Source organism: Ambystoma mexicanum, chromosome 5p (genome assembly GCF_040938575.1).
Source record: "Ambystoma mexicanum isolate Mex_15411 chromosome 5p, UKY_AmexF1_1, whole genome shotgun sequence".
Classification (NCBI taxonomy): Eukaryota; Metazoa; Chordata; class Amphibia; order Caudata; family Ambystomatidae; genus Ambystoma; species Ambystoma mexicanum.
The window spans coordinates 1,024,307,389-1,024,332,923 of record NC_090930.1 but is presented as its reverse complement, the minus strand read 5'-3'; positions in this window follow the sequence as shown (position 1 = coordinate 1,024,332,923).

The following is a 25,535-nucleotide window of genomic DNA, read 5'->3' as shown; positions in this document are numbered from 1 at the left end:
GCTGAATGGGAAGCCAGAAAGGCATACATTTCTGAAAAGTAGACAATATTCCAAGTTTAGGAAGGGGTGATTTGCGCAGGTCAGGCAACAACTATGTAGGGAAAGAATCCATAGTTTGCAGGGAAATCGTGAAATGACAGAAAAAAACCCACAATTTCCGCACATTTCACTCTGGTCACCAACCGAGACACGCAGCCAACAACACATGACCTACCTTCCTGCGTTCCCACAGGTTTCCCGACGAAACCGGTACCTCACATGTGTGAGTGCATCTACCTGGGTGCAAAGGGAAAAGCCTAAAACACTGGTAACCCCAAGTCTTTTCGCACAGCAGATTTTCAGGAATTTTGCTCATGTTGACAACCTACAGATTTGGGGCTAGGGTGTCGAAGCCACAAAGGAAAACAGGGAACCCCATGCATTTCCGAAAGGAAGACACCTGTGGGAATACACAGAGGTCTGACTTGCGCAAATCGCCCCATAATTTATGACCCACAATCCCTGACAAAGTCTGAAATTTAGTGGAAAAAACACAATTTTCACTTTGTCTGGGATTGTGGGTAATAAATTCTGAGGCGATTCGCACAAGTCAGACCTCTGTGCATTCCCACGGGTGTCTTCTCTTTTGAAATGCATGGGGTACTGTGTTTTCCTTCGTGGCTTCAACACCCTACGCCCAAATCTGTAGGTTTTCTCCCCAAACCCTTAGGGGGTTACCAGTGGTTTAGCCTTTTCCCTTTGCGCCCAGGTAGGTGCACCCACACATGTGAGGTACCGTTTACATCGGGACACCTGTGGGAACGTGGGAAGGTAGGACATGTGGTGTTGGCGGCGTGTTTTGGTGGGTGGCAAGAGGGAAATGTCTGAAAATTGTAGTTTTTTCACCAAATTTCAGACTTTGCTGGGGATTGTGGGTAATACATTCTGGGGTGATTCGCGCAAGTCAGACCTCTGTGGATTCCCACGGGTGTCCTTTTTTTCAAAATGCATGGGGTTCCCTTTTTTCCTTGGTGGCTTCGACACCCTAGGCCCAAATCTGTATGTTGTCTACATGAGCAAAATCTGCTCTACCGAAAGGCTTGGGGTTACCAGTGGGTTAGCCTTTTCCCTTTGTGCCCAGGTAAGTGCACCCACACATGTTAGGTACCGTTTTCATCCAGACACCTGTGGGAACGCAGTATGGTAGGACATGTGTTGTTGGCGGCGTGTTTCAGTGGGTGGCCAGAGTGAAATGTCTGAAAGTTGTGTTTTTTTCCCACCAAATTTCAGAGACATTTCCCTCTGCCCACTCACCGAAACACGCCGCCAACAACAGATGTCCTACCTTCCCGCGTTCCCACAGGTGTCCCAACAAAAATTCTACCTCACATGTGTGGATGCACCTACCTTGGCGCAAAGGGAAAAGGCTAACCCACTGATAACCCCAAGCCTTTCGGCAAATCAGATTTTGCTCATGTGGAGAACTTACAGATTTGGGGGTAGGGTGTCAAAGCCACCAAGGAAAACAGAGAACCCCATGCATTTCCAAAAAGAAGACACCGTGGGCACCCCCTTTCCACTAAAAACATCCATTGTGGTTTAGTGACTCCCTCACCCACCCAAAACAAGTTATCATTGTTTTTATTTTTGTTTTGCCTCTTTCCTAGGGGCAGATTGTGCTAGCAATCTGCCCCCAGTGAGGGCTACATGAGATGCCCCCCATCCATTTGGGGTGGGGGGAGAGGGTCACCCCCCTTTCCACTAAAAACATCCATGGTGGTTCAGTGGCCCCCCAAACCCACCCAAAACAAGTTATAATTTGTTTTATGTTTGTTTTGCCCCTTTCCTAGGGTCAGATGGGTACATGTGTGTGGCCATCTGCCCCCCGCGGGGGGGGGGCAAAACGTACTGCCCCAGGTTTGGGGGTGGCTCTGCCAATATTTGAGTGGCCTCCCCCCACCCCAAATGGATGCGGGCATCTCATGTACCCCTTCCTAGGGGCAGAAATCTGCCACCAGGGAGGGCTACATAAGGTGCTGCCCATCCACTTAGGGTGGAGGGCAGAAGGCCACCCCCTTTGTAAAAATCCCTGGTGGCTAGTGGTCCCACCCGCACCCACCCAAAACGACGTTTTTAAAAAAAAATATATTTTTTTTTGTTTTCCCCCTTCCCTGGGGACCGATGATCACCCATCTGCCCCCAGGGTGTTGCCCCCATGCTTTGGGGTCCAGGGGGAGAGGGCAGCTTATATAGTAAGCAGCCCCTCCCCCCACTGCAAAAACAGATCCCTGCACGACACACCAAACACATATTCTGGGGTGGATAAATGACATTATATCCCCCCCACTTAAAATTGTGGGGGGTGATTTTGCCCCACTTTCCCCCCATGTCCTACGCCCATGTGTGTTCTTCCCACTTGCGAGTGTCATTAAATTTGCTATTGGCATTGTCATAGTCTGATATTACATGGAAATACAGTACCATGTATTGTTGCATTCTTCCATATTGTGAGAGGCCATAACCTGCAGTATGTTTCTTTTCTATAGTGCCAACACCTTGGCTGCATACATTGGATATCAAATTAAAGGAGGCATTAAAAAAGGATGACACCATGAAGTGGCGTGAAGGTCAGGGCCAGACCTACCTTCATTTGATCTCACAGATGAAGTGGAGGTGCAAGAAGTACTCAATAAGGTGGCGGGTGCTTCCATCGTGTGAGGAAAGGAGTAGCAGTCAGGACTTGGCTGCTATCTCAGCAATGGAGCTGAGGTTCCGGAAGTAAAGGACTTTCAAATGCCCACAAAGAAGCACCCCTGGGCGCATAGGATTTCGACCAAACTATGCTTCAAAGCAGCATTTGTGCCTCAAGAGGAACACTGCGTGTGCCACCATTTGCTCATCCACAACCATGTGTGTAGGCAGTGCAGTATCCATATAGAAGCACACTGTGGAGATAATGGAGGTACTGTTCCTATTCTTCTGGCCTGTCAGTGATGGGGGGGGGAAATACATTTTCTGGGGGCTGCTCGCCAAGACAAAGGGTCTCATAGCAGAGCAAAGGGTGCATTGCCTACTGGACGATATTCTAAATGTCAATGAAAAGTACTGTTTGGTGGCCTTTGAGTCACATAACCTCTTTACAGTAATCCACATAGTATAAACCTGGTTGTATGGCGCAAGTGCCTTGCCATGCAGATAGAAAATAGGAACTACAATCTGCAAAGTAAGGTTGGATTGTGGTGATGGCTTGTAAATCAATATAGAGCCTGATTAAGTGATATCCAGTCAGGAATCAGCCGAAGTATAGCGAACCACATCATTGGGTTAAGACCCTGTAGACTGCAATAAGAGGACAAATTAACAACACTGACAGCGTGTAATTGATATTCACACAGTAGTTGAATGGTATTGTTTTAGGGTTGTTAGAATATAATCGAAGCAAACTTTTCCCCCGACTAGCACTTGGCACGTTAATCGATATTGGAAATTGTGTGGTTACTATGACGAATCATAGGATCTTGTCACTTCTTCCCAGTGGGGAGTCCTTCCCTATGAGGCTCAGGAAGGAAGGCCGCTACCCCATATACTCTCTATGGGTGGTAAAAAGCAGGAGAACCTCACAGGGAGTGACCCCCCATTGGGACAAGGACTCCCATTCCATGTTGGAACCCCCTTACCTTCTAACCCCCTTTGTCCATTGAGAATCCATTAAGTAACACTACTATATGTTATTGTAGTGTCCCTTCCCTTCTTCCTGTGAAACCTAAATTTACATCTTCCCCAAGTACTGTGAAGAAGAAGACTAAAGGAGGCATGAAGAATGCATCAGAAAAACAAACAAAGGACTATAATACTCCCCTGGGGAGGACCCGGTTACAGGACATAAAACCAACACAAGACTTGTCTTGAGAGAGAGAAGCCGGCCTGAGCACTGGAAATGGAAGACATTACAAGAGAGCAGATAAGCCAGACTTCTGGAACTGCAAGCTGCCATGTTAATGCCCACAGATTCCACTACATAGCATTTGCAACTTCAGCAAAACAGAAGGGTGATGGCTGGAAGGTTTTGAATTAATCATAACCACGGGCAACGCTCTGGGCAACCCTCCAGACCATCCTTTTTCAGCCTGCCAAGCCATTACAGAAGGGGAAAAACCATATGCAAATCAGGCTTGGTCCTATCCCAACAGGGGCAGTCCAGCCCGAACTGCTAGGTCACATCCCTTCTGCACAAGACCACAAGCATCCCCAAACATGTTTCGCCCTTGTTGGGGCTCATCAGTGAGGAGTAGCTTGGGTCTCTAGGCCCAGCAGGTACGGGACCCACGTCTGGGAATATCCGTCCCATTCGGGGTGACAAAGAAAAACAGAAAGGTGATGGCTGGAAGGTTTTCCCTTCTGTAATGGCTTGGCAGGCGAAGAATGATGGTCTGGAGGGTTGACCCGAGCAATGCCAGTGGTTAAGATTCAGTCTAAACCTTCCAGCCATCACCTCTTTGTTTTTGATTTGCAACTTCAGGCCATGGGGGCCAGTGAAATGGCTGATCCCCATTAGGGAAATATGTTCAGTAGCTTCAGGCATCCATGAAATGGCCACATTAATGGCCAAGCCAAGGAGTGCAAACAGAGAGAGGGGGACAAGGAGAAGACACATGAGAGAAGAATCGGTATTGGCAAAGCCAAGAAGTCCAACCAGGCACAGTGAGTGGGAAATAGATTTGACTAAGCCAGAAGATCCAGAGTTTAGGAGAAAGTGGGTGGAATTCACAGGGTAGAATGTAAGGCCTGCTATGCACCTGGATCCAGAGACGGGAATAGGCTGCACTCTAACATGAAAGTGAAGTTGGATAAGAGCTCTGGGCTAGACACTGGAGGGAGTGGTGAGGCTACCAGCACGAATAAAGAACACTTGCTTAATCTTTGCAATACCGGGAGAGGGAAGTACAGATGTACCTGGAAGGGGAAATTAACATCTAATCTGATCAGCAAAGAAACCCTCAGAGAGGGTCCCTTATTCAGCTTGGCCAGACAGCTGAGAGGTTGTCACCTCGCCTGCAATCCAGGACCAAGACCAATGACAAAGGACCAAAGCATAACACCAAGTCAAGATTGAGGCAAAGCCCACTGCCAGTAAAAATATCCAGAACCACGGCATAGGGATAGTCTAAAGTTCCTGTCACTGTGAGTGACTTACAGGCCAATGTACTGGTCAGATGCTCCAGATATTTTGATATTTCCCCATCTAGAAGTCAGCTCAACCTGAACCCATTAGAATGGGCAGCACTCAAAGGCCTGGCCAAAATGGCAATCTTATAATCAAAGAAGATGACAAAGGCGGCAATGTGGTCTTGATGAACAAGGTCGACTACATTGCAATGGGCCTCTGTCATCTCAACCAGGTGGGTTGCTATCAGGTGTTATCCTCCAATCCTACTAATCAGATCAAACATGCTATTAACAGTATGATTCTTGATTGGCACAAGAAAGGAGTCTTATCTGACATTGAAAGGCAATTTCTACTAGCTGATGGCCCCTTTTATGGCAACAATGCACTTTTTGCCTAAAACGTATAAAGAGTTCATTGATAGACACGAAGGCAGACCTATTGAAAGTGGAAGATGTAGTGTGTTGGAGCCTGTGTCCATATATATTAAAGAATGTCTTTTACCTGTGATGCTTACTACACCATCATATATAAGAGACACAATGCATGTACTACAAATTCTAGATTGTTTACCATTCAAACAAAACTTACTAATGGTCACTTTACATGTCAAATCATTGTATACCTCGATCAAACATGATATGGCCATCCAAAGTGTTGATTACATCTTTCGCCAAACCTCTGCATTATTCTATGATCATATTGAGATGCTTAAGCAATTTGTGTGGTTCACATTGCAAAATAATGTTTTTCTTTTCAATGATACTTACTACAAGCAGCTTATTGGCATTGCCATGGGCGCCAGTTTTGCACCGACACTGGCGAACATTTTTATGCATTACTTCGAACAGGAATTTGTCTTCTCTAACCATGCATTCAAACCATACATTTATCTATGGAAACGTTATATAGACAATGTTTTTATGCTCTGGACAGGCAACACAGAACAGCTCTCCTTATTTGTCAATTTTCTCAATTCCAACACATGGGGTATCCGATTATACTAGTACTTCCAGTTACAATACTATTGATTTATTAGACCTTTCTATCTCAATTACAGACTGTGGGTTTACAACCAGAACCTTTCACAAGAGAACATCTCTTAATTCAGTTTTACATGCAGCTAGCTGTCACAAGAAACAAGTTATTTCGAACATCCCTAAGGGTGAATTTATCAGAGCCCAACCAAACTGTTCATCACCCCGAGATTATAATATTGAAAGCAAAACTGTTCATCACCCCGAGATTATAATATTGAAAGCAAACTTATTCAAGCTAGATTCACCCAAAGGGGATATAATGGCAAACATTGTGAAGCCACAGCAAAAAAGGTCAGCAAATTTAGGAGAGATGAATTGCTGCAACCCAAAATTGGAGCTACAAGACAAAGTCCTAACAAGATACAACTTATCACGAGATACAATATGGACAGCCATTTACTTCACACTATTATGAAGACATTGGCACTTACTACACCTGGATGTTGATATTACTAAATGGGTAGACTCATATTCGAATTTCACTTTTAGCAAAGGGATCATCCTCAAGAACATACTCAGTCCCTCCTTTATGCGTAATACGGAATGCCAACCAACATGGTTAAATCAAGACCAGTTCCAAGGTTTTTCGCAAATGTAGCAGCTGTTCGATGTGCCCTAATACTTTCAAAACCAAAAGTGTCCTATTCAATCCAGGACAAGAACAAATGATTGACTCATTCATTAACTGCAACACCAAATTTACTGTTAACTGTATTATTTGTGTGTGTAACAAGAAATACATCAGCAGTACCATCAGACCCCTCAAGATTCGAATCAGAGAACATCTATCCACCATAGCAAGTCAGGACGCCAAATATCCATTAGCCAGCCATTGGCAGAAATTTCACAAATTGGATCTCAAACAGAATATCAGATTTGTAGGTTTGGCCAGAGTGACCTTGCCCCCCCGCCCCGGGAGGGCAACATAACATTATTACTTTGCAGGTTTGAAGCTAGACTTATTTGTCAATACAGGACTTGTACAGTGCGGCCTTAATTCTGATCATGAATTAGCTGTCTTTCATTAGTTCATTATCTTTGCCTTGGTCTTTTACAACTACTTTTTATTATCTTCAATTAATTGCAATTAGACTACAAGTTAGTCTGTGCCTTGAACCACGTGTATTAACATGTACACTTTCACTACTTAATCAGTCACTTAAGTTAATTACCAATGGGTATGTTTCGATCAATATGCCAATAGGCGCCTGGTTTCCTCCCATGCCATTAGAGACCGCAGGACCACCCTGGCCCCTTAACATCAGACGTCCACTTTGTTTTCCATCCACAAACTAGATTAATCACAATTTGTTTACAGAATTGGTGATTGCAACGCCTTTTAATTTTTCACAACTGCTGCGACTTTATCAAGTTATGTTTAATATATTCGTCCAATCAGCAGATTTTCACTAGTCCTTTTTTTTGCCTGATCTTCAGGCTATTAAACATATATATTTCACCTTACCTACAATAGGTTAGGATATGCTAAACCATTCCAAAGAGCCATGTATCTTACAGTAGCGGATTTGCCGTATATTAAGCTCTACCACAACTAACACTCACCTAAGATGACGGCTCCAAAAAGCAGACCTTTGGAACGCCACCTGCGAGCTAGCTTCATGTGGGAACATAACGAGGTCAGAGGGCTCGGCGGCCATGTGGGGATCAGCTTCACATGTAGCAGACCACTGCGTAAGGATTTACTTACGGTCCATAAGACACCGTGCAGCATACAGCTGTTTCTCTAAGTGTTAACTCTTGATGGAACAAAACTGATGAGACGTCTACGACTACTGACATTCGCTTTGTTTATTTTTCTCTTTCCCTTGCCCAACTGGGACTCTTTACACTTTGGAACCGCTCCCATTGTTATGATTATCTACACATCTGTATCTTTGACAGTTTGATTAATAGTTATACGTATTCCGCACTTGCGAGGAATAAAAGGTATATGCTGTTATATAGTTACTTTGTATATTTGAATTACAGAAGTATAAATGCAAGACTGCTCACATCCCTACGGTAGTAAAGTTGATACATTTATTCTAACTCTCATCTTATATATATGTTGGAACCTTCCAGTCAAATCAGCCAATAATATGACCACCCACACCAGATCTATTCAAATACAAGGTACCAAACCTCAATTTATATCCGATCTATCATTTGACTCAATGAGTGGCAATACAACTGTTTAACTATTTCATACTAGCAAACGCTATTGTCTCTAATGGTCAAAATTGTAGGTTGCTTTTCTTCTTTCTTGTCTCCCTCCTTTGATGGATTGATCCTTTTGAACCATGGCTCTTTCTCCATTTGGCATACACCATATTCACGGTTTTTAAAACTTTTTTTATATACAAAAAATGTTTCCATTTTCTCATTTTTGCTCACCTGTTATTTTATTTTTCTGGCTCCCGTTACTTTTGATTTTTATGTATGAAATTCTTGTATGCATTTGTGTTGTTAAACAATGATAATCTATACATGCCTGTGTTAACCCATGGGCGATTTACTTGTGGTGCTATTTTGTCATTTCCCCTGTGTCCACCTGACATGGCTGTCCTTACCATGGCATCTGTTTCAATTGTATCCACACACTGCATTGTTTGGTTTAACCTACCTTTGTTCGTGTTGAATCATATTTTATATTCAATTTGTATCAGCCTCAGAGGAAGAGCAAGGACTGCTCGAAACACTTGTCAGGCTGCATAGGTTCCCATTAAATAATTCTGCAATCAAAGCAGTTTTTGGATCTTTTTTGTTGGCGCAGTGAGTCTGGAATACGTGCCAAATTTTGCTATTTCCATGGAATACTTGGGCAACGTACCCACAACTTCCAGCCACCTGCTGTCTTTTTTGTGCTAACGTACCTTGCAAGCGCAGTGCCCTATTGGGCTCCTTTGCCCCTCTCTCTTGCAGGTTCAAAAGGGGACATGACCAAGATTCAGGCAACCTAGCTGTTGAAATTCAGTTCCAGTTCCAATGGATAGAAGAAGGAAACAAAAGCAACGTAGCTGCACGAAGATGAGGAGAAGTATTTTCTGACAGAAAACAGTACTCTGTGCACTCCAGTGGAGAGACTTGCAAAGGTGTGTGAAAGCTGCAGAGACAGTTACATGATACTTAAAATGAGAATACAACTGTTATCATGAATTGAGTTGCCTGAGATGGTGTGGTCGTTTGTTGCTACATATATGTTAGCACTGTTGCATGATGTTCACGGGAGGAAGAAATATGTAGCTGTTCTCATGGATCTATATTGCACGGGTGTGGATGTCACTGTTGTGTATGAAGCTGAAACTAAAGCTACAATTACGTTTTTAGATGATATTTCAACGAGAAGGCTTTCCACAGAATATATTGACAGACAATGGGGTGCAGTTGACTTCGAGTGAAATGGAGACCTATTTGAGGCATATTGGAGTATATATATATACATATTGGAGTATGTCATGTGAAAACGTCCATGTACCACCCACACACAAATGGAGCTGTGGTGGGATTTAATAGGACACTCAATTAGGGTGGCTGTAACTGTTGAGAGGAATTGGGAAGTAGAAAAAATAGTTCTAGCATATCGGCTAGCTCCCCATTCAACCACTGGGTTGAGTCCTTTTGAGTTACTTAGGAGAAGGAAACCCTCTGCAACTGTTTGTCCATCATGGATGCGGTTCGCCAGGTATGTTGAGTGGAATCAAGATGAGCTGAGTGAAACGGTACAGAAGAAAGTGGGGAAGATTAAGGAATGCATGATAAATTAAACTGTGCTGAGTATCAGGAGATAAATGCAGTTCAGAGGGTGTTTGTGAGGAAACAAGGATGGGTTGTCAAAGGGACTGCAAAAAGTGGTCAAGGTTTTCAAAGAAGCAATAGTTACAGATGATGGCAGAGCAAGAAACAAGTGAAAGTAGCCTTAGTTACGCAAACTTTACAATCGGAGAAGGAGAGATGTGTTATGATATGTAGTTGTACTACTAAAACCACATGCCCACCTTTAGATCAGCCAGGAGTGGGGTGCTGCCTAACAGGGCTCAGGGAACTGAAAAACAACAGTTCTGGACGCTGTGGAAGGAATGAGAGACGGTTAGAGAAAGGGTGAGAGGAGAGGCTGAAAGAATGAGAGACGTGTTCCTGTGGGTCTTAGAGATGTAACCTGTGACCTTTAAATAAAGCAATGTTCACAAGGCATCGTGAAGACTCACCCTAATAGAAATGAAAAGAAGTAAATGCTTCTGTTGGTACAACAGATAATAAGGACTCGTGATATGGTGCCCTAACACCTACACCAGAATGTTGAAGCAAACATCCAAAGGTAAAATAGATGGCACTACCATGAATGTAAATGGCCATACAGCAGGAATACAACTTTAATGTTGTCCACCATTAATTCTATTTAAGGCAAAAGAATTGATTTGGAATAACTCATTAATCAAACCTCGAGATAAACCTTTTGTTCTGAAAATTAGATGATGGAGAGGTTACCTATTAAGCTTGGATAGTCTTACAAAATGATGTGTAAAATGATTAGCTACACGAAAATCTCAATCGCTGTTAACATTAATTTTGCTATGTACTGTTCAGCGATTATGGGGCTGATTCATGGAATATGTGCGCCGAAAAACGGGGATTTGTGCACCATTCTGCCCGCAAATCCCCATTTGTTAAACAGGGATTTGCAGACAGAATGGCGCATAAATCCCTGTTTTTCGGTGCACAAATTCCATGAATCAGCCCCTAAGTAGAGAGAGGACAAAGGAGACAAAGAAATATAGTGAAATGAAACCTGCACTGGATAGCGGTCCTGATGAAGGAGAGATGAACATACCTCATTTGCCGAAACCATGATTGTCCCGACCTACATAGATCAATTGTTGTGATAAATATTCATCCAATCATGTACATTCAATACTATTGTATGCTATTATTGTTAGAAAATGGCCCATGATTGGTTTGAGTCTTTCAGTTTAGTTTTTATTAATGCATGCTATTAAATGAATTTATTTCTGTTTAATGTTTACCTTTGGGATTATTAATTCTGGAATTTCTGACGACAATATCATAACACATTTATCTTGGGCTTTTTTTCTTCAAAACTCTCTATATGTGAGAAATATTCATTTTTTGGTAAATGTTGCATGTATGTTATCAGTGTGAAGACCCAGATTAAATGATAAGTCTTAGAGACCAAATTTAGGAAAGTTAAGGTAAGGTAGTGGTCTTAGATATCGCCCCTCTGCCAATAATGTTGGCAGCACTGGTCCTGTAAGAGAAACGGGCAGGTGACAGGCGTGTGGGTTAGTTGGATGAAAGGAAAAGCTGTGGAGTGGGTGCAGGGAGTCGGAACTGCAGCCGGTAAACATGGCTCTAGAAAGCAGTGCTTGCTTTCTGTTTTTACTTTTTGATTCCTGGTGCCCCCGTCCCCTGTGATCCCTAATTTAGTTTTTGGGAGGACAATGCTAGCTGGTACACTTCGGTACACCAAACTGATGTTCCTATGTGTCATCCTGTAATGCCAGTCGGGCAGACCATTTCACACTTGGCAGAAGACAACTTGAGATCCTATGAAAAGGCTCCTCTGGGTTGTGCCACTGTTAGTAATGCCAGTGGGCTAAAGACACCAGTTTTTGGAGATTGTTTGACACAGGCATCCAGCTTGCTGGTCATAATGTGAACACATTTTCTATTCCCTAAAAAGTCAAAAAATTATTGTTTTCTTGTTAACCAAGGAGACATCCTGGAAGTAAACTATATTTTTTTATCTTTACTTTGAGATTGCCTTTACACCTTATTTCTCTGAAAATTGAAACATGATGAGAAGTTAACTGTGGACTGTGAGATGTTTGGCCTTTGCAAAACAAATTTGCATTGCTAAAGACGGAAACATTAACACTTATCAAGATAATTTGAGGCTTGTTAGAGAACAGGAGGACTTCCACAATTCATCCGCCACTCATTGCTTTGCCTCCTAAAACAGATGGAAATTACAAATATATTACTAAAAACTGGCAAAGAATACTACAGCGCAAGGTCTGTCTGGTGGTGCTAAGCGAGAGGGTGCCTCACCCAAAATGTACAACATGCACCCCTTGTGATGTCTTTATGCAATAGACGAGGCCCCTTGGAGTGGTTGTTCAGTGTCAAGTGGGGCCCTACAAATCACCACATTAAAAGAAATCAATACATTTTAACTGCTGCCACTCCATCGTACCCAGGGCACAGTGATGTTTGTGGTGTTTTATTCCAGGAGCTTAGAAAACGTTCAGGGCTTGGGATATCAAATACATTGTTAAATAAAGGCAAAGCTAATTCTTTGAATACTCTGGTTTACTGAGCTATCAGCTTTGGAAGAACTTCGAGGCTCTTATTCCCCCAGGCTCATATTCTCACTTTCCCCCGGAGGCTCACTGTCTCCAGAGCTCTAGTTCTCTCCAGACTGCACTACTGCAACATTCTCTTTCTCATTCTTCCTACTTCTACTCGCTATCCTCTTCAACTTATCCAGAACAGAACCGCAAGACTTATCTTTGGCCTCAAAGCCCAGGGACCACATCTCTCTGGCGCTGAAAACCCTCCACTGTCTCCCTGTGGCTGCAAGGATCAAATTCAAGTCCCTCTGCATAGTCCACGACGTTTTCTGGGGCCAGGGCCCTTTATATCTGCAACGCTCTCTTCCTAAATACTCTCCTGCTAGAGCCCTCCACTCGGCTTCCTCCAATTCTCTGCAGCTGAACCATTTTTCAAACAGAGATTTGGGGATAGATGCCTCCCTCTGGAACAGCCTCCCTGCCCCTCTCTGTCTTGAGTCGGACCTTCTTAGATTCCGGAAACTCCTGAAGACCTTCCTTCCCCTTCTCTTCCTCTTTCTCTCTCCCTCTCCCCTGCTTACCTCCTTTCTCCTCTCTCCTGCTTCCCTCCTTCTTTCTCTTCCCCAGCTTGCTCAGTTCACTGACTGGTCGCCTGGCACACCTCCAGAGCCTCAGAGGTCGCAGGCTCCCCCGCCAATCGTGCACTTGCCTACGGGCCTCTGCACTCGGCTTGGCACTACTGCACTCGGAATACATTCCATGAGAGGGACAACCACTCTGCACTTAACCCAGGCCCCTGCTGGACTGGGTGCACTTGTCCCCCCCTCCCTGCCTGTGCACTTGCACAACCTTGTATGTACCTGGCCTAGCAAGTTTGTACTGTCCTCAGTCTGTCTACCCTGCCCAACTTGGTTGTGCCTGAAATACTCATGCATAGGTGCATTAGATGACCAATCAATCTGAAATGTCGCCAGGCCTAGTACTGTAGTTTAATGATCTGTGTGTTCCTCTCCCATTCCCCTCCTCTTCTCCCCCCACTCTTTCTCAAGCACTTCACTAGTAGATATGCCTCTGGCCTAGTATGCTAGTTATTGTTGTTAGACCATTCGAATCTTCAAGGCCTAAGAATGATGACTGTAATCCCTTGTTCCCTTCTCACCTACAAGTGTTTTGAAGCACTTCACTTGCCTATAAGCACTTTGCAAATAAACAATTCCAAAATTTTCCCAGATTCTTTGATGTACCTACCACTGGCTTTCAAAACCATATGGGAAACTATAAAACGATCAACTCAAACTGGTGGCAGCGGGCCATTCAGAGAAAAGGTAATGTGCCTTTGGCAACGTTTGTTCGACTAACCACCACCTTTGCCTCATGTTCGTGCGAATCAGCCTTTCACGTAAGTTAATATGCTGTGATCAATATTCGTGCAATAAGATATTAGAGAGTCTTGCACTAATACTGCGAACCCTAACGAAATATATGTTACCAATTGTCAGTGACATGGCAATGCGGCTGCATTGGCATATGAAGGCAGGGCAAATGGCCTATGTTAGTTCTGCTATATGCACCCGTTATATCATGAATCCATCCATGGCATATCAAGGCAGCACCCCAATTGAAATATGGTTCTTAATTAAAGCTGATAACAATACCTTGCAAGAGCAGGAATACAAAAATAAAAGAATCAGCTTAATGTGTGTACCATTTTGCATGTAATGTTTTGTGAAAAATGTTTGCATATGTTTACAAAGTTAAGTATTGAAACGAGAGAGAGAGAGGGGGGGAGAGAGTGAGAGAGTGGTAGAGAGAAAGAGAGAGAGAGAGAGAGAGAGAGAGAGAGAGAGAGAGAGAGAGAGAGAGAGTGTGTGTGTGTGTGTGTGTGTGTGTGTGTTTCATTATGAGAACTATGTATGTATGGTGGATCAGGGCAACCCCTGGTGCTCCATTCCTAACAGAAGCAGCAACTCTGCTGGTATCTGCAGTTGCTCCTTTTAGTACTGGTGCAAACATTGGATAATATGGCCCTGTTCACAATGCACATAGCACATAGCCAAGAGATGCTCCAGGACGTATCCCTCAAGAAAAATGCTCATTAAGCATGAGTGCTAGTCCGTATGGCGCCACTGATGATGAAACCTTGCATTCGGTTGTGAAGTGCACTGCCGTGCTACTGATGAAATGTGATGCAATGCACTGTCTGCTCTGCTTGTGCGTAGTGGAAGTAGTCTAGAGACCTCAGTTTGCAGCACTGTTTCAATCCCTCACCCTGCTCACTCATTCCTGTATGTTATCTGTTGCTACTGGGTAACATGATTATACCTGCCTTCCAGAAATCCCTTTCAGTCTGCCTCAAAGTGAAGGTCTTTTTACCAATGCAAGCTATGATCCAGAACGAAAGAATGATTTCTGGTTTAGGTGAAAATGATTTAAAAAAAAGTGCATCATATCAATATGTGGTTAAGTGCATTGGGGCAGAGTTTTGTGTGTGTGTGTGTGCGCCAGTTCACAGAAGTATAGTTCGTGCATACAAAAACTGCGCCCCATTCCCAAAGGGACTCCTTATAGTCTGCGCGACTTCGTGCTTTTTTGTGAATTAGGCCCACTTAGAACGGTGCAAAGAGTACTTTTTCAGTGTAAAGTCACTTTGCACCAGGCTGAATGTTCTGTGTATTAGGCCCTTTATGCTCAGATGTCGACCCTTCATGCACTGGTGCAATCTCTCAGTGGGCGGGAGGCGCTGTAACTGTCTGCACCTTGCAAACGGGTGGGGCTGGAGGAGTGGCCTTGGGAAGGCGAGGCACACGAGGAAGACACCCACCCGCAAACACAGGGAGAACACGATATTCAGAAAAAATGGAGTAACTCACTCTCTCCATTTTCTACCGGTATGCTTTGACCCTGTTCCAACTAGTTTTGGACAATTCTGCAGAGAAATACAGGTCAATATTTACTTTCGCCCATGAAAGTATTTGACATCAGTGTATTTAATGGTTGTGCAAGTACATTTTTCTCAACTTTCCCCATGTGAAAGTGTGAGAGGTTATTTATCCGTTTGGTTTTGTTTCCCAGGTGAGCACGTTGCCGCTAAGCTATCGTCCCGAGACTGTGATACATGATGCATTACGCACATGCAATTTACTTTAGGCCCTAATTATGCACTGGTCGTATTGAATTATATTTGCACCATCATGCAGAGGCAATTTTTATGCAAACACAGGCGCAACTTGTGGTTAACGCACTTCATTCATGCAAACAAATTCTTTGTGAATTGGCCCTAATATAACTCTGAAAGACACACCCATCTCAGTGTGGATGTTTACCAGTCATTTTTGTTAGTTTCAAGGGAAAGGCAATGCCAATTGCATTCTTGTTGTAATGTTTTATATTGCCTTGGCTGAGCATTGTGGCTGACAATGGCTATTTTGTATGTCCGAGAATGTGAAAAACGGCCAGAGCTATCGGCGTACGTTTTTGATGGCCTATTTTCTAGGTTAAAGAAAATCATTTGAACAATGGACTTTTGTTTTACACGATTCTGCATTGAAAGAAAGAGCACTTTAACGATCAAAATGTAGAATGTAAAGTCTAATGCATTGTTTCCACCGAGTGGCTGTTTACATTTTTAGGGATTTATAGAGCATGAACCTAGCTAGTAAGACACAGATTTATGAATAGGATGTGTGGATATCAAGCATTGCGATCTCACCCTACTCAACCTGCCTCTGGAACAGTTACCCATGCAGAGGAGACTGCCCCGCTCCATTCTACACTCCAGGAAGGACCTGAAGACCCTACTCTTCAAAGAACATCTCACAGGTGTCCCAGTAGTGGCATGCAACTATGGATGGGGGTACCCCCGCCTGAGTGGCAGGCTTCCCCCCCTGAATGACATGCAGTGCAGTCCCCATGTGCTTTATTTGCACGTGGGACTGTGTTGCCTTCCTCTAAGCAGGGTTGTGTCTCTGCTACCCATTTTATGTTTGTTTGTACACTGCAGCGCCTTTTCAGGTCTGCAACAAGCCTAGCACATAATAATGGGAGATGCCGGAAGACCGGCCCACCTCCTCCCATTATTACGCAAGTAGCGTAGAAAAACACTGAGTGACAGGAGTGGATTCCTGTGTGTGTATGTCAGCCCATACCCCTGAATTTAGGGGCCCGTTTATTGATTCCTGTATTTATCAGTTGGGACTCATAGGCGCATAGCATTATTTTGTCTTTACCCTTGATGCACAGTACTGTACATCAAGGGTAAAGCAACAATGGTAAATAGTGTTATTACGTGGATAAACTGGCCTGCATTCAACATATGTCAGTCTAGCCAGGTAATAACAATTATCATGTTTGCTTTGTCCTTGATGCACACCAACTGTGCATCAATGGTAAAGCAAACATGATAAAACGTTAGTACCTGGCTAGACTACCCTACATTTAATGTATTTATTTAATTGTATTTTTGTTCGGTTTCTAAGTGCAGATCCGGGATTTAAACCTCTGTTGCTCTGTGTGGTTTTGCTTTCAGACCAGCACATTGCCCCTGTGCTATCCTCCATACACAATGTAGGTTGGTCTAACCTGGTAATAACACATACGTTTGCTTTTCCCTTGATGCCAAGTAAAACATGCCGTGCCACATTAATACATTATATTCAGACTGACACTAGTAGTGCCAGCCTGCATACACTTTCCTTTTGTGACATGGCATTTTTTACTTGGTACCAAGTGTAATGCAAAAATGATAAGTGTTATTACCTGGCTAGACTGGCCTACATGTAGGTCAGTCTAGCTAGGCAATAACACTCATCATGTTTGCATTACCCTAGTATCAGTCTGCAAATACTTTCTTAATACGACACTGCATTTTTTACTTGGCATCAAGGGAAAAGCAAGCAAAAGTCACAAGACTCCCTGCCACCATCTCTCCACTGCGGCTCACTTCTCCACCAAGGGCATGTGCTTGGATCACCTCATTTTTACAGGACAGGGCTATGAAGGTCTTCTCTGACTCGTCTTGCACCAATCCAAGTCACATCAAATGTGGAGTCCCACAGGGCTCATGCATTGCACCCACCCTTTACAACCTTTTCACGAGGCCACTGTTCAACATTCTGGACACACTGGGCATCTTATATACCAACTATGCTGATGACACCCAGGTGCTTATCCCCCTCTCGGGTGATTATATGTTTGACCTAAACACCCTCAACTCCATTTACTCAAAAATCCAATCCTGGATGGCAGAAAACTGGCAATGCCTCAACGGCGAGAACACCAAACTTCTGTTAATTGGATCCCCCTCCACCCTGGGTAAACTGGACAAGCAATACAACTCCTTCACTATCGATAATATCCCTATCACTGTGTCCCAATCAGTAATGAACCTGGGTGTCTACTGGGACTCTAACCTTACTATGAATAGGCAGGTTAACGCCATTGCCTCTTCTTCAGCCTACCACTCCAAACTGCTTAATGCAGCCAGACACTCACTTCCTGTCCAAACTGAATTGCCTCAACATTGCTAGGGCAATTATTTGGTCAAGATTGGATTACTGCAATGCCCTTTCTCTGAGGTGAGGCGACAGGTTCATTGGCTCCCTGTTAAAGAAAGGATTGTTTTTAAAACCCTTGCCCTGACGCACAAATGTGTCCATGACCTTGCACCTCCTTACCTGCTCCAAAGAATTACTAAACCAACCTATGCTAGACCTACTAGATTGGCCTACTCTCACGTGATCTCTGTACCCAAGACTCGCAGGGTTCATGCAGGTGGCACCAGTTTCCCAACTATGGCCGCCATGCACTGGAACTCCCTCCCCTCTGATATCAGGATGATTAACTCTCATCTTTCCTTCCGCTAAGCAATTAAGACCATGCTATTTGTATGACCTCACATCATACATTCCCATCTGCATTTCTGTTTTTGCTCACTGGGGCCTGTGCCGTCCCTTTATAATCTCAGCCCCCTCTTGATATTGTATGACGAATAGCTTCGAATTTCCGTGTCCCGTTGTTTGTGATCTCTATTCCAAAGCCTAATATTCAAATATTCATCCTCCCTGGTCTGTATCAATTTGACCAACTACTGTATTTGCTCCTTATAACTGTGAACTAGTAACTATGACCAAGTAACTTTACTGTTGGGCCGCATTCTCTTGTAACCCTGAATCAAGCATACTCACTTGCTCCTGTAATAGCACCTCGATGCCTGCGGGCTGTAGTGCGCTCTACAAATCCAAAAAATAAATAAATTAATAAGTATTATTAATTAGCTAGATTGACCTACGGTAGTAGTGGCAGCCTAAATGTACTTTCTTAATGTGGCGTGACATTTTTAAGTTGGCATCAAGTGTAAAGCAAACATGATAAGTGTTATTATGTGGCTGGCTCGGTCTATGGTGTCTGTGCATTTACTTTCTTTCTGTTGCATAGCATGTTTTACGCTTTACTTGACAACAAGGGTAAAGCAAACATGAGTGTAATTACGTGGCTAGACTGGCTTACATTGGTGGCTCCAATCTGGACACGTATTCTTTGTGTGGCATGGCATTTTTGTACTTTTCATCACGGATAAAAGCAAACAGAAGCATGATTACTTGGTACACTGAATACTTAACTGACAGTTTGAACATAGCTATTTTGTGGCACAAGTAGTGAGGTTTAGTTTTGGGATTTGAAGTCTAGCATGCGGTGGACTTGTTGATACCATTCAAACCTCATAGTATGATCTGTTGCTAGTTTTTTGAATTGCTTCAAATTGCATGCTCTCATCCAAGGAAATATAAATTTAACATTTGGATATAGATGCTCATAAATCATTTTGTCTATTCATTTCAGTGACAACTTAACAGGTGTGTATTATTAAACACTTACTAATGTACTGTACATAAACATAGTCATACGTTGTATGCCATTATCATGTGTGGTATGCCAACACATTTTTCACCCCTTCTGGGCTTTTTGAAGGCTGTTAAAAATATTATCTATTCTCGTGATTGATTGCCCTTGACGGGTTGTTCCTTATACATTCCTTCTCAAATTCTTGATACCTATTAGTACATTTGTGGCTATTCACATGGCTGGTAGATTAAATTTAGTTTCATCATCCATTTATGATCATGTAACCTATCATTAAGTCGCCATGTTTCAACGACTATTCTGTCTGCCAAACTCTTTAAATTTCCCCACTGTCATGATTTGTTTGGGAGGAAACTGTTAGTGCCATAGGAGCTTAATTCTCCTTCTTTTTTGGATGGTGACCAAGGAGGGTATAAAGAACAACCCCTCAAGGGCAATCAACCGAGAGAATAGATCATATTTTGAACAGACTTAAAAAAGTCCACAAAGTGCGAATCACATGAAGTGGAAGATCCAAATGTGGCCCTCGTGATCCCTACTCGACTTGAAGCTCGAAGACAGAGGAATGAGAGATGTACATCACTCCTAGGCCCTTCAGCGCCATTCTTGATGTATCGCAGTCAGTTGTGAGAAATGTTATTCGCTCAGACAACCATTCAAACCGTACATGACTGACAATATGGAAGAGATACATTTGCCATCGATCGAACAAGTCAACTGACTATAACCTCGAGAAGCTGATGGCATCACCACTGACATCACGACATAGATGCATTAGACATGAAGCACATAGGCATCCATGGGCGAAGCTACACAAACACTTCTAGTTTATTGCAGATAGAAACAAAGCAAATGCTTCTGGCTCATGCAAATAGAGGACTAGCACACAGACCTACATATATATATTTAGCTATATGGAAACAACAAGATGCCAAGCATACGTACAATTAGCTTAATTTCTACTAAAATGGACGGAATACCAACAAAGATAGAAGCCATATATTCATTCCTACTCGATGCCCGCTTGCTGCTTGGGCCCAACGATCCAGCATGCCTGAACTGAGCTTGATCCTCTTGCATCATCGTTCGACACTGTCAACCCATCAAGAACTGAATCCAGGTACTGTTGACTCTGAACAGCCCCCTGGGTCTACTTGGACCCTAGAGACTGGTTAGGTCACAATTGCACCTGTTTTCACCAACAACATATCCTTGTTGTCGTTAGTAACCTACCTAGCACCCCTGGAACCACGCTACTACTTTCTCCAGGCTGTCGCATCTTCTCTGTTATTCCTTCGTGGTGGGTTTTTGTACATTATTTTCCAATTGCTCTATTGCAGATGGTGTGTTTGATTAAAGTGTTTATATTTTTATAGAATCTTGAAACTTATAGAAACTTGACTGGACATTCCCTTTATTTTGGACTGTAATACTGTGTTGTTTTCGGTCACACTGGATCATCTTCACACCACTATTAAGAGCATAGCTTTCCCTCTGACCTCTGCTCACGTGACCACAAAAGGCAAAGGAGGTATATCTCTTAACTGTCCCAGCTTTACCTTTATGATTGCGTTGTGTTTTGGTTTGTGGAAGTGTGAGATCTAAGTTGGCCATTTTACCCTGACTTATACTTGTGCTCTTGCAGAGCAGAATATCACTCAACACATTCACACTCTGCGTCCAAAGCCTTCCTCACAATAACCCACCCATGCACAACCTGTTTTGCCTCATGTTTTTGCTCTGTCGCCCTCCTGACCCCTCACCACAGGAACTCCCTGCACCTAGAAATCACCCCACTATGATGGGCTTCACAAGCACCCACAACAATCACCTTTTGTCTCTAGATGGTATTCTAGTGACATTCAGTGTGATAATAACCCGCCCCATGCGTGACACTGTAAACCACTCCATCCCCATAAAAAGGCTCCACAACACCCTTGGTATCTAGAGCGGGAACTGGATTGGCTGACCTCCTTCCTTACTGACCGTTCCCCTCAAGTCATCCTGGGCACCTTCTCCTCTCCTACTTCCTTCTCCACTTGTGGTGTTCCCCAGGGCTCTAGCCTCTTGCATTGGCTCTTTAACATATACCTTACTCAGCTGGCACTCCTCATCTCCTCCTTCTCCCCCAACTTCCAGTGTTATGTTGACGCCACACAACTCTTCTTCAAACTTCTTGCTGACCCTCTTGTACCTTTCAACATCACTGACTGCCTTTATGCCATCCAGGCCTGCTGCACTTCCAATGATCTCTGCCTCAATGCCAGCAAAACTGAGATCATTCCCATTGGGACCCCTGCTCCCAACTTCTGCCCTTCACTCTGGCCTTCCTCCATCGGCTGCCCCCCCCCCGCTCCCTCCTCTGAAGCCTGAAACCTTGGAGTCATATTCGACTCCTCTCTCTCCTTCCTCCCTCACACTCAGGACATTGCCCACTTTCAGCTCTTCAGGAATTCTACCTTTTCTTACCTTCCCCAAGAAGTTCAATGCTGCCCGAGCCCTGATTCTCTCTAGGCTTGACTATTGCAATAGCCTCCTACTGAATCTTCCTTCTTCCACTCTGCAACCTCTCCAGCTAATCCAGAATAGGCCAGCAAGGCTTATCCTAGGCCTCAAGCCCAGGCACCACATCTCTCCTGCCCAAGAAAGTCTTCACTGCTTCCGGTTGCTTCACAGATTGAATTCAAATCCCTCTGTATCATCCACAAGGGTGTCTGGGGCCTGGGACCACACTATCTGTGACTCTCTCTTACTAAATATTTCCTATCTAGGCCCCTAAACTCCTCTGGCACCAACTCTTTGTGTGTAAAATGTTTCACTAAACAGAGGGCAGGAGGTTGATTGCTTTCCTCAGCTGGGTCCCTTCTTTGGAACAGCCTCCCTCTTCATCTTGAGCAGGAATTTCCTAAATTCTGGAAGTTCTTCATGACTTTCCTCTTTATCTCCTCCTTCCCCCACACTCTCCTCTGCTAATCTCACAGTTGCTTGTTTGGTGTTAAGGGCCCTTATGCGTCCTCGGGCCCTGACCTCCCACATCCATTCGTCCCAGCTTCTGCCTATCCTCAGCACTTGCCTCGGCTCACCCTCCACCCTGGAGGCTCACACTTACCTTACATTGCACTTCATTTGGTTCTCACCCATGAGCACCACAGCACCTATTCCATTCCCCCTCCCTTCTGCACTTGCACGTTCTGAACACTCACAAGGCATAGTAGGTTTGCCCCTCTCCCACTAAATTTAATATTTTTATGTTTTTCAATTGTTTTGCATCCCCTTGTCCCCTCCCTGTTGCCCTGTGGGCACTTTGAAACAGTATTTACTTCCTGTATAAGCACCTAACAAGCAAACAATGAATACATAAAATAAAAATAAATAAAGCACACAGAAATGGGTCTGCCCACTCTCCAATAGGACACCTTGTACAGTGTTTCATTTCAAATCTCTTTGTTAAATAAACCCATATTTCAAATATGTAATTTGGCTGTATCTAATATCTATGTCATTATGTTTATCAGTGAGACGTTCACCCTCCACACCCCCAACCTTCACAAATCGCTTAAAAAGCTCAGCCTTCCTACCTATGGTGGATCAGAAGAAGGACACAGCCTATGATACACCATTTCACTTTGTGATGTATTAAATAAAAAGGAAAAAGGCCTCCTTTTGCCTATTATACAAGGCTTCCCTACCTAACACAACTGGCTATGGTGCTCGTCAGTCATCAGTGAAGATTTAAACAGAAATGGTCCACTGTCCAAAACTAACCTAACTGACCCTGCCACTATAATAACAACCAGGATCGGCTCTATGATTTGTGGGACCATGTCAGCAAATTAAGTGCGGGGTACCTTAACTTGCATTTGTTAACATCACAGGAAGTGACATCACAGGAAGTGACATCAAAAGATAATGACCACTACGTATGTAGACAGCGAAAACATTGTAAAAAAATAAAATATATATATATAAATATAAAAGGTGCCCAACTTTTAAGCCCAACAATTTATAATGAAATATTCAAAAGAAAATAAAATCCAAACATGAGACATGCAATTTAATGGCACATTTATGTTTCTTGTGGGTATGCGTCTGCATTGGAAACATGACAACTTGGTTTGAAATCCTATTGGCTGATCTTGAGCAAGCAAACTTTTTTAATGCTGGCGTCAAAAACACAGACCCGGGTTGTGTCTGCCCGTTGAAAAAAGTGGGCAGACGATGTCCACCCTCATGTATCGACTTGTGCCCTGAAAATCTGTACAGGGCCAGAATCAGTGAAAATATCCCCTCCTGTCTCCAGGATGACAACCTCTCTTATCACATCCTTGGTAAATATTCATGGCTCAGTTGCATGCTTCATATACAATGTGAGGAAAATGTTACATTCTACTTAAACGCTTTTTGGCTTGGTAAATATAAACATGTGGAAATAAGGCAAATAGCTGAAACAGTTTTGTGCAATATGTTTAATTGCGCTGGAGGAAGGCAAGGATTGTAGGCAGCTAACTGCTGCTTTGCATGTGCTTTCAAAATAAAAATGCCCCTTTGCAGTTCTTAACCAAACAATGGTCTCTTAAATAGGCCATCAAAAGTAAATTGCACCCACTTTAAATGCTCTGCTGTACGAAAGAAAGTGATCAGGAATGCTAATGAGGCCCCAGTGCCTATTAAGCCACTGGGAAGGGGTGGAGGGGAAGGGTTGCAGCAGGAGGTTGATAGGAGATAAGTTTCCTCACCAGAAGAAACAAAAGGCAGCCAAACGTCCAGGGAGGCCAGCCGCTTTCAAAAAAGATATTCTGGCAAGCTTCCCCTTCATCATGCATGCTGCAGCGTGCGCCGCCTGTGTGCTCAGAGTGGACTGCAGCAAGTTTAGGGACTCTGAGCACACGGCCCACGCTGCAGCCTGCTAGAGGGAAGGGAGTCAACGGCTCCCTCGGCGCAGGGCCCTAGCAGGCGCGGGACCAACTTCTGCCGCACATGCTGCACACGCCTAGGGCCGGTCCTGATAACAACTAAAAGCAGAAGAATTACTTCTTTCTCCAGTTGTGAATGTTGCTCCTTACAAACTGTTCTTTCAATACTTAATCTTCAGGTCACTGTTCTGATTAGTTCATACAGTTCATATATGACTTGGCTTGTCTTTGGCTTTCTTAGATGTTTATCCTTGTGGGGATTATTACTCTACTCTTGGTACTTTATACTGCAATTTGTTTTGCTCTCTTCCTTGGGCAAACTGTTCCACCATGTGCAAGTTTCTCCTTCTATCTTGATTTCTTGGGCTTTACTCATAGGAGTGGATATTCCAATATTGATTTCTATTCACTTCTTGAGGTTCCACTATTTGGATTTCTGTATCTTGAGTGAGACGAGTGAGATTGGTCTCGTAACGATTTCCATTCACTATTCTTGGTTCAAGTATCACAGTCTTTATACATTGACTGGGACGAGTATGATAAATCCCATAACAATTATCTTTCACTCTTCTTGGTTTAAGTATCACAGTCTCTTTACTTTGACTGGGACGAGTATGATCAATCCCATAACAATTATCATTCACTCTTCTTGGTTTAAGTATCACAGTCTTTTTACTTTGACTGGGATGAGTATGATCAATCCCATAACCATTCTTACATCCCTTTCCGGATCTCCAGCTCTCCATGTTACCTGGGACTTCCAGGGACAACATCACCAGGGCTTCTTGTGGCTTTGGGTTGATTCCATGTATTGTCAGGTTTCTCTATCACTGCTTTTGGGCTTTCTTTCTCATGCCGTTTTTGAGGATGGTTATAGGGTACTTTCCGTACCATTCTGTTTTCGTAGTTTTGCCCTCGGGATGGTTTTGGCGAAAGTTGGGGAACTCCCGTCCACCATAAGTCTTTCATGGTCACGCCAGCACCACCTTTAGTGTCTTTCTCTCTCGTTGCTCTTGGATGCTCCGTGTCCATCTGTTTCTTTAGCTCTCGTCCAGGTGAGATGGTGCATATCTATTTCGGCTTTGCATTCCCTTTTGGACTTCAGACTCTGCGTTCAGCTGGCTCTCCCTCAAATAGGTGAAATGCCTTGCATCTGATTCTCTCTCTCCCTTCCGGTTAAGACACAGTGCATCTGCTTCATTATCTCTCTCCCAAGTAAGACTCTGTGCGTCTGCTACTCTCCTATTACCTGGCACCAGCTGTGCTTTGTAAA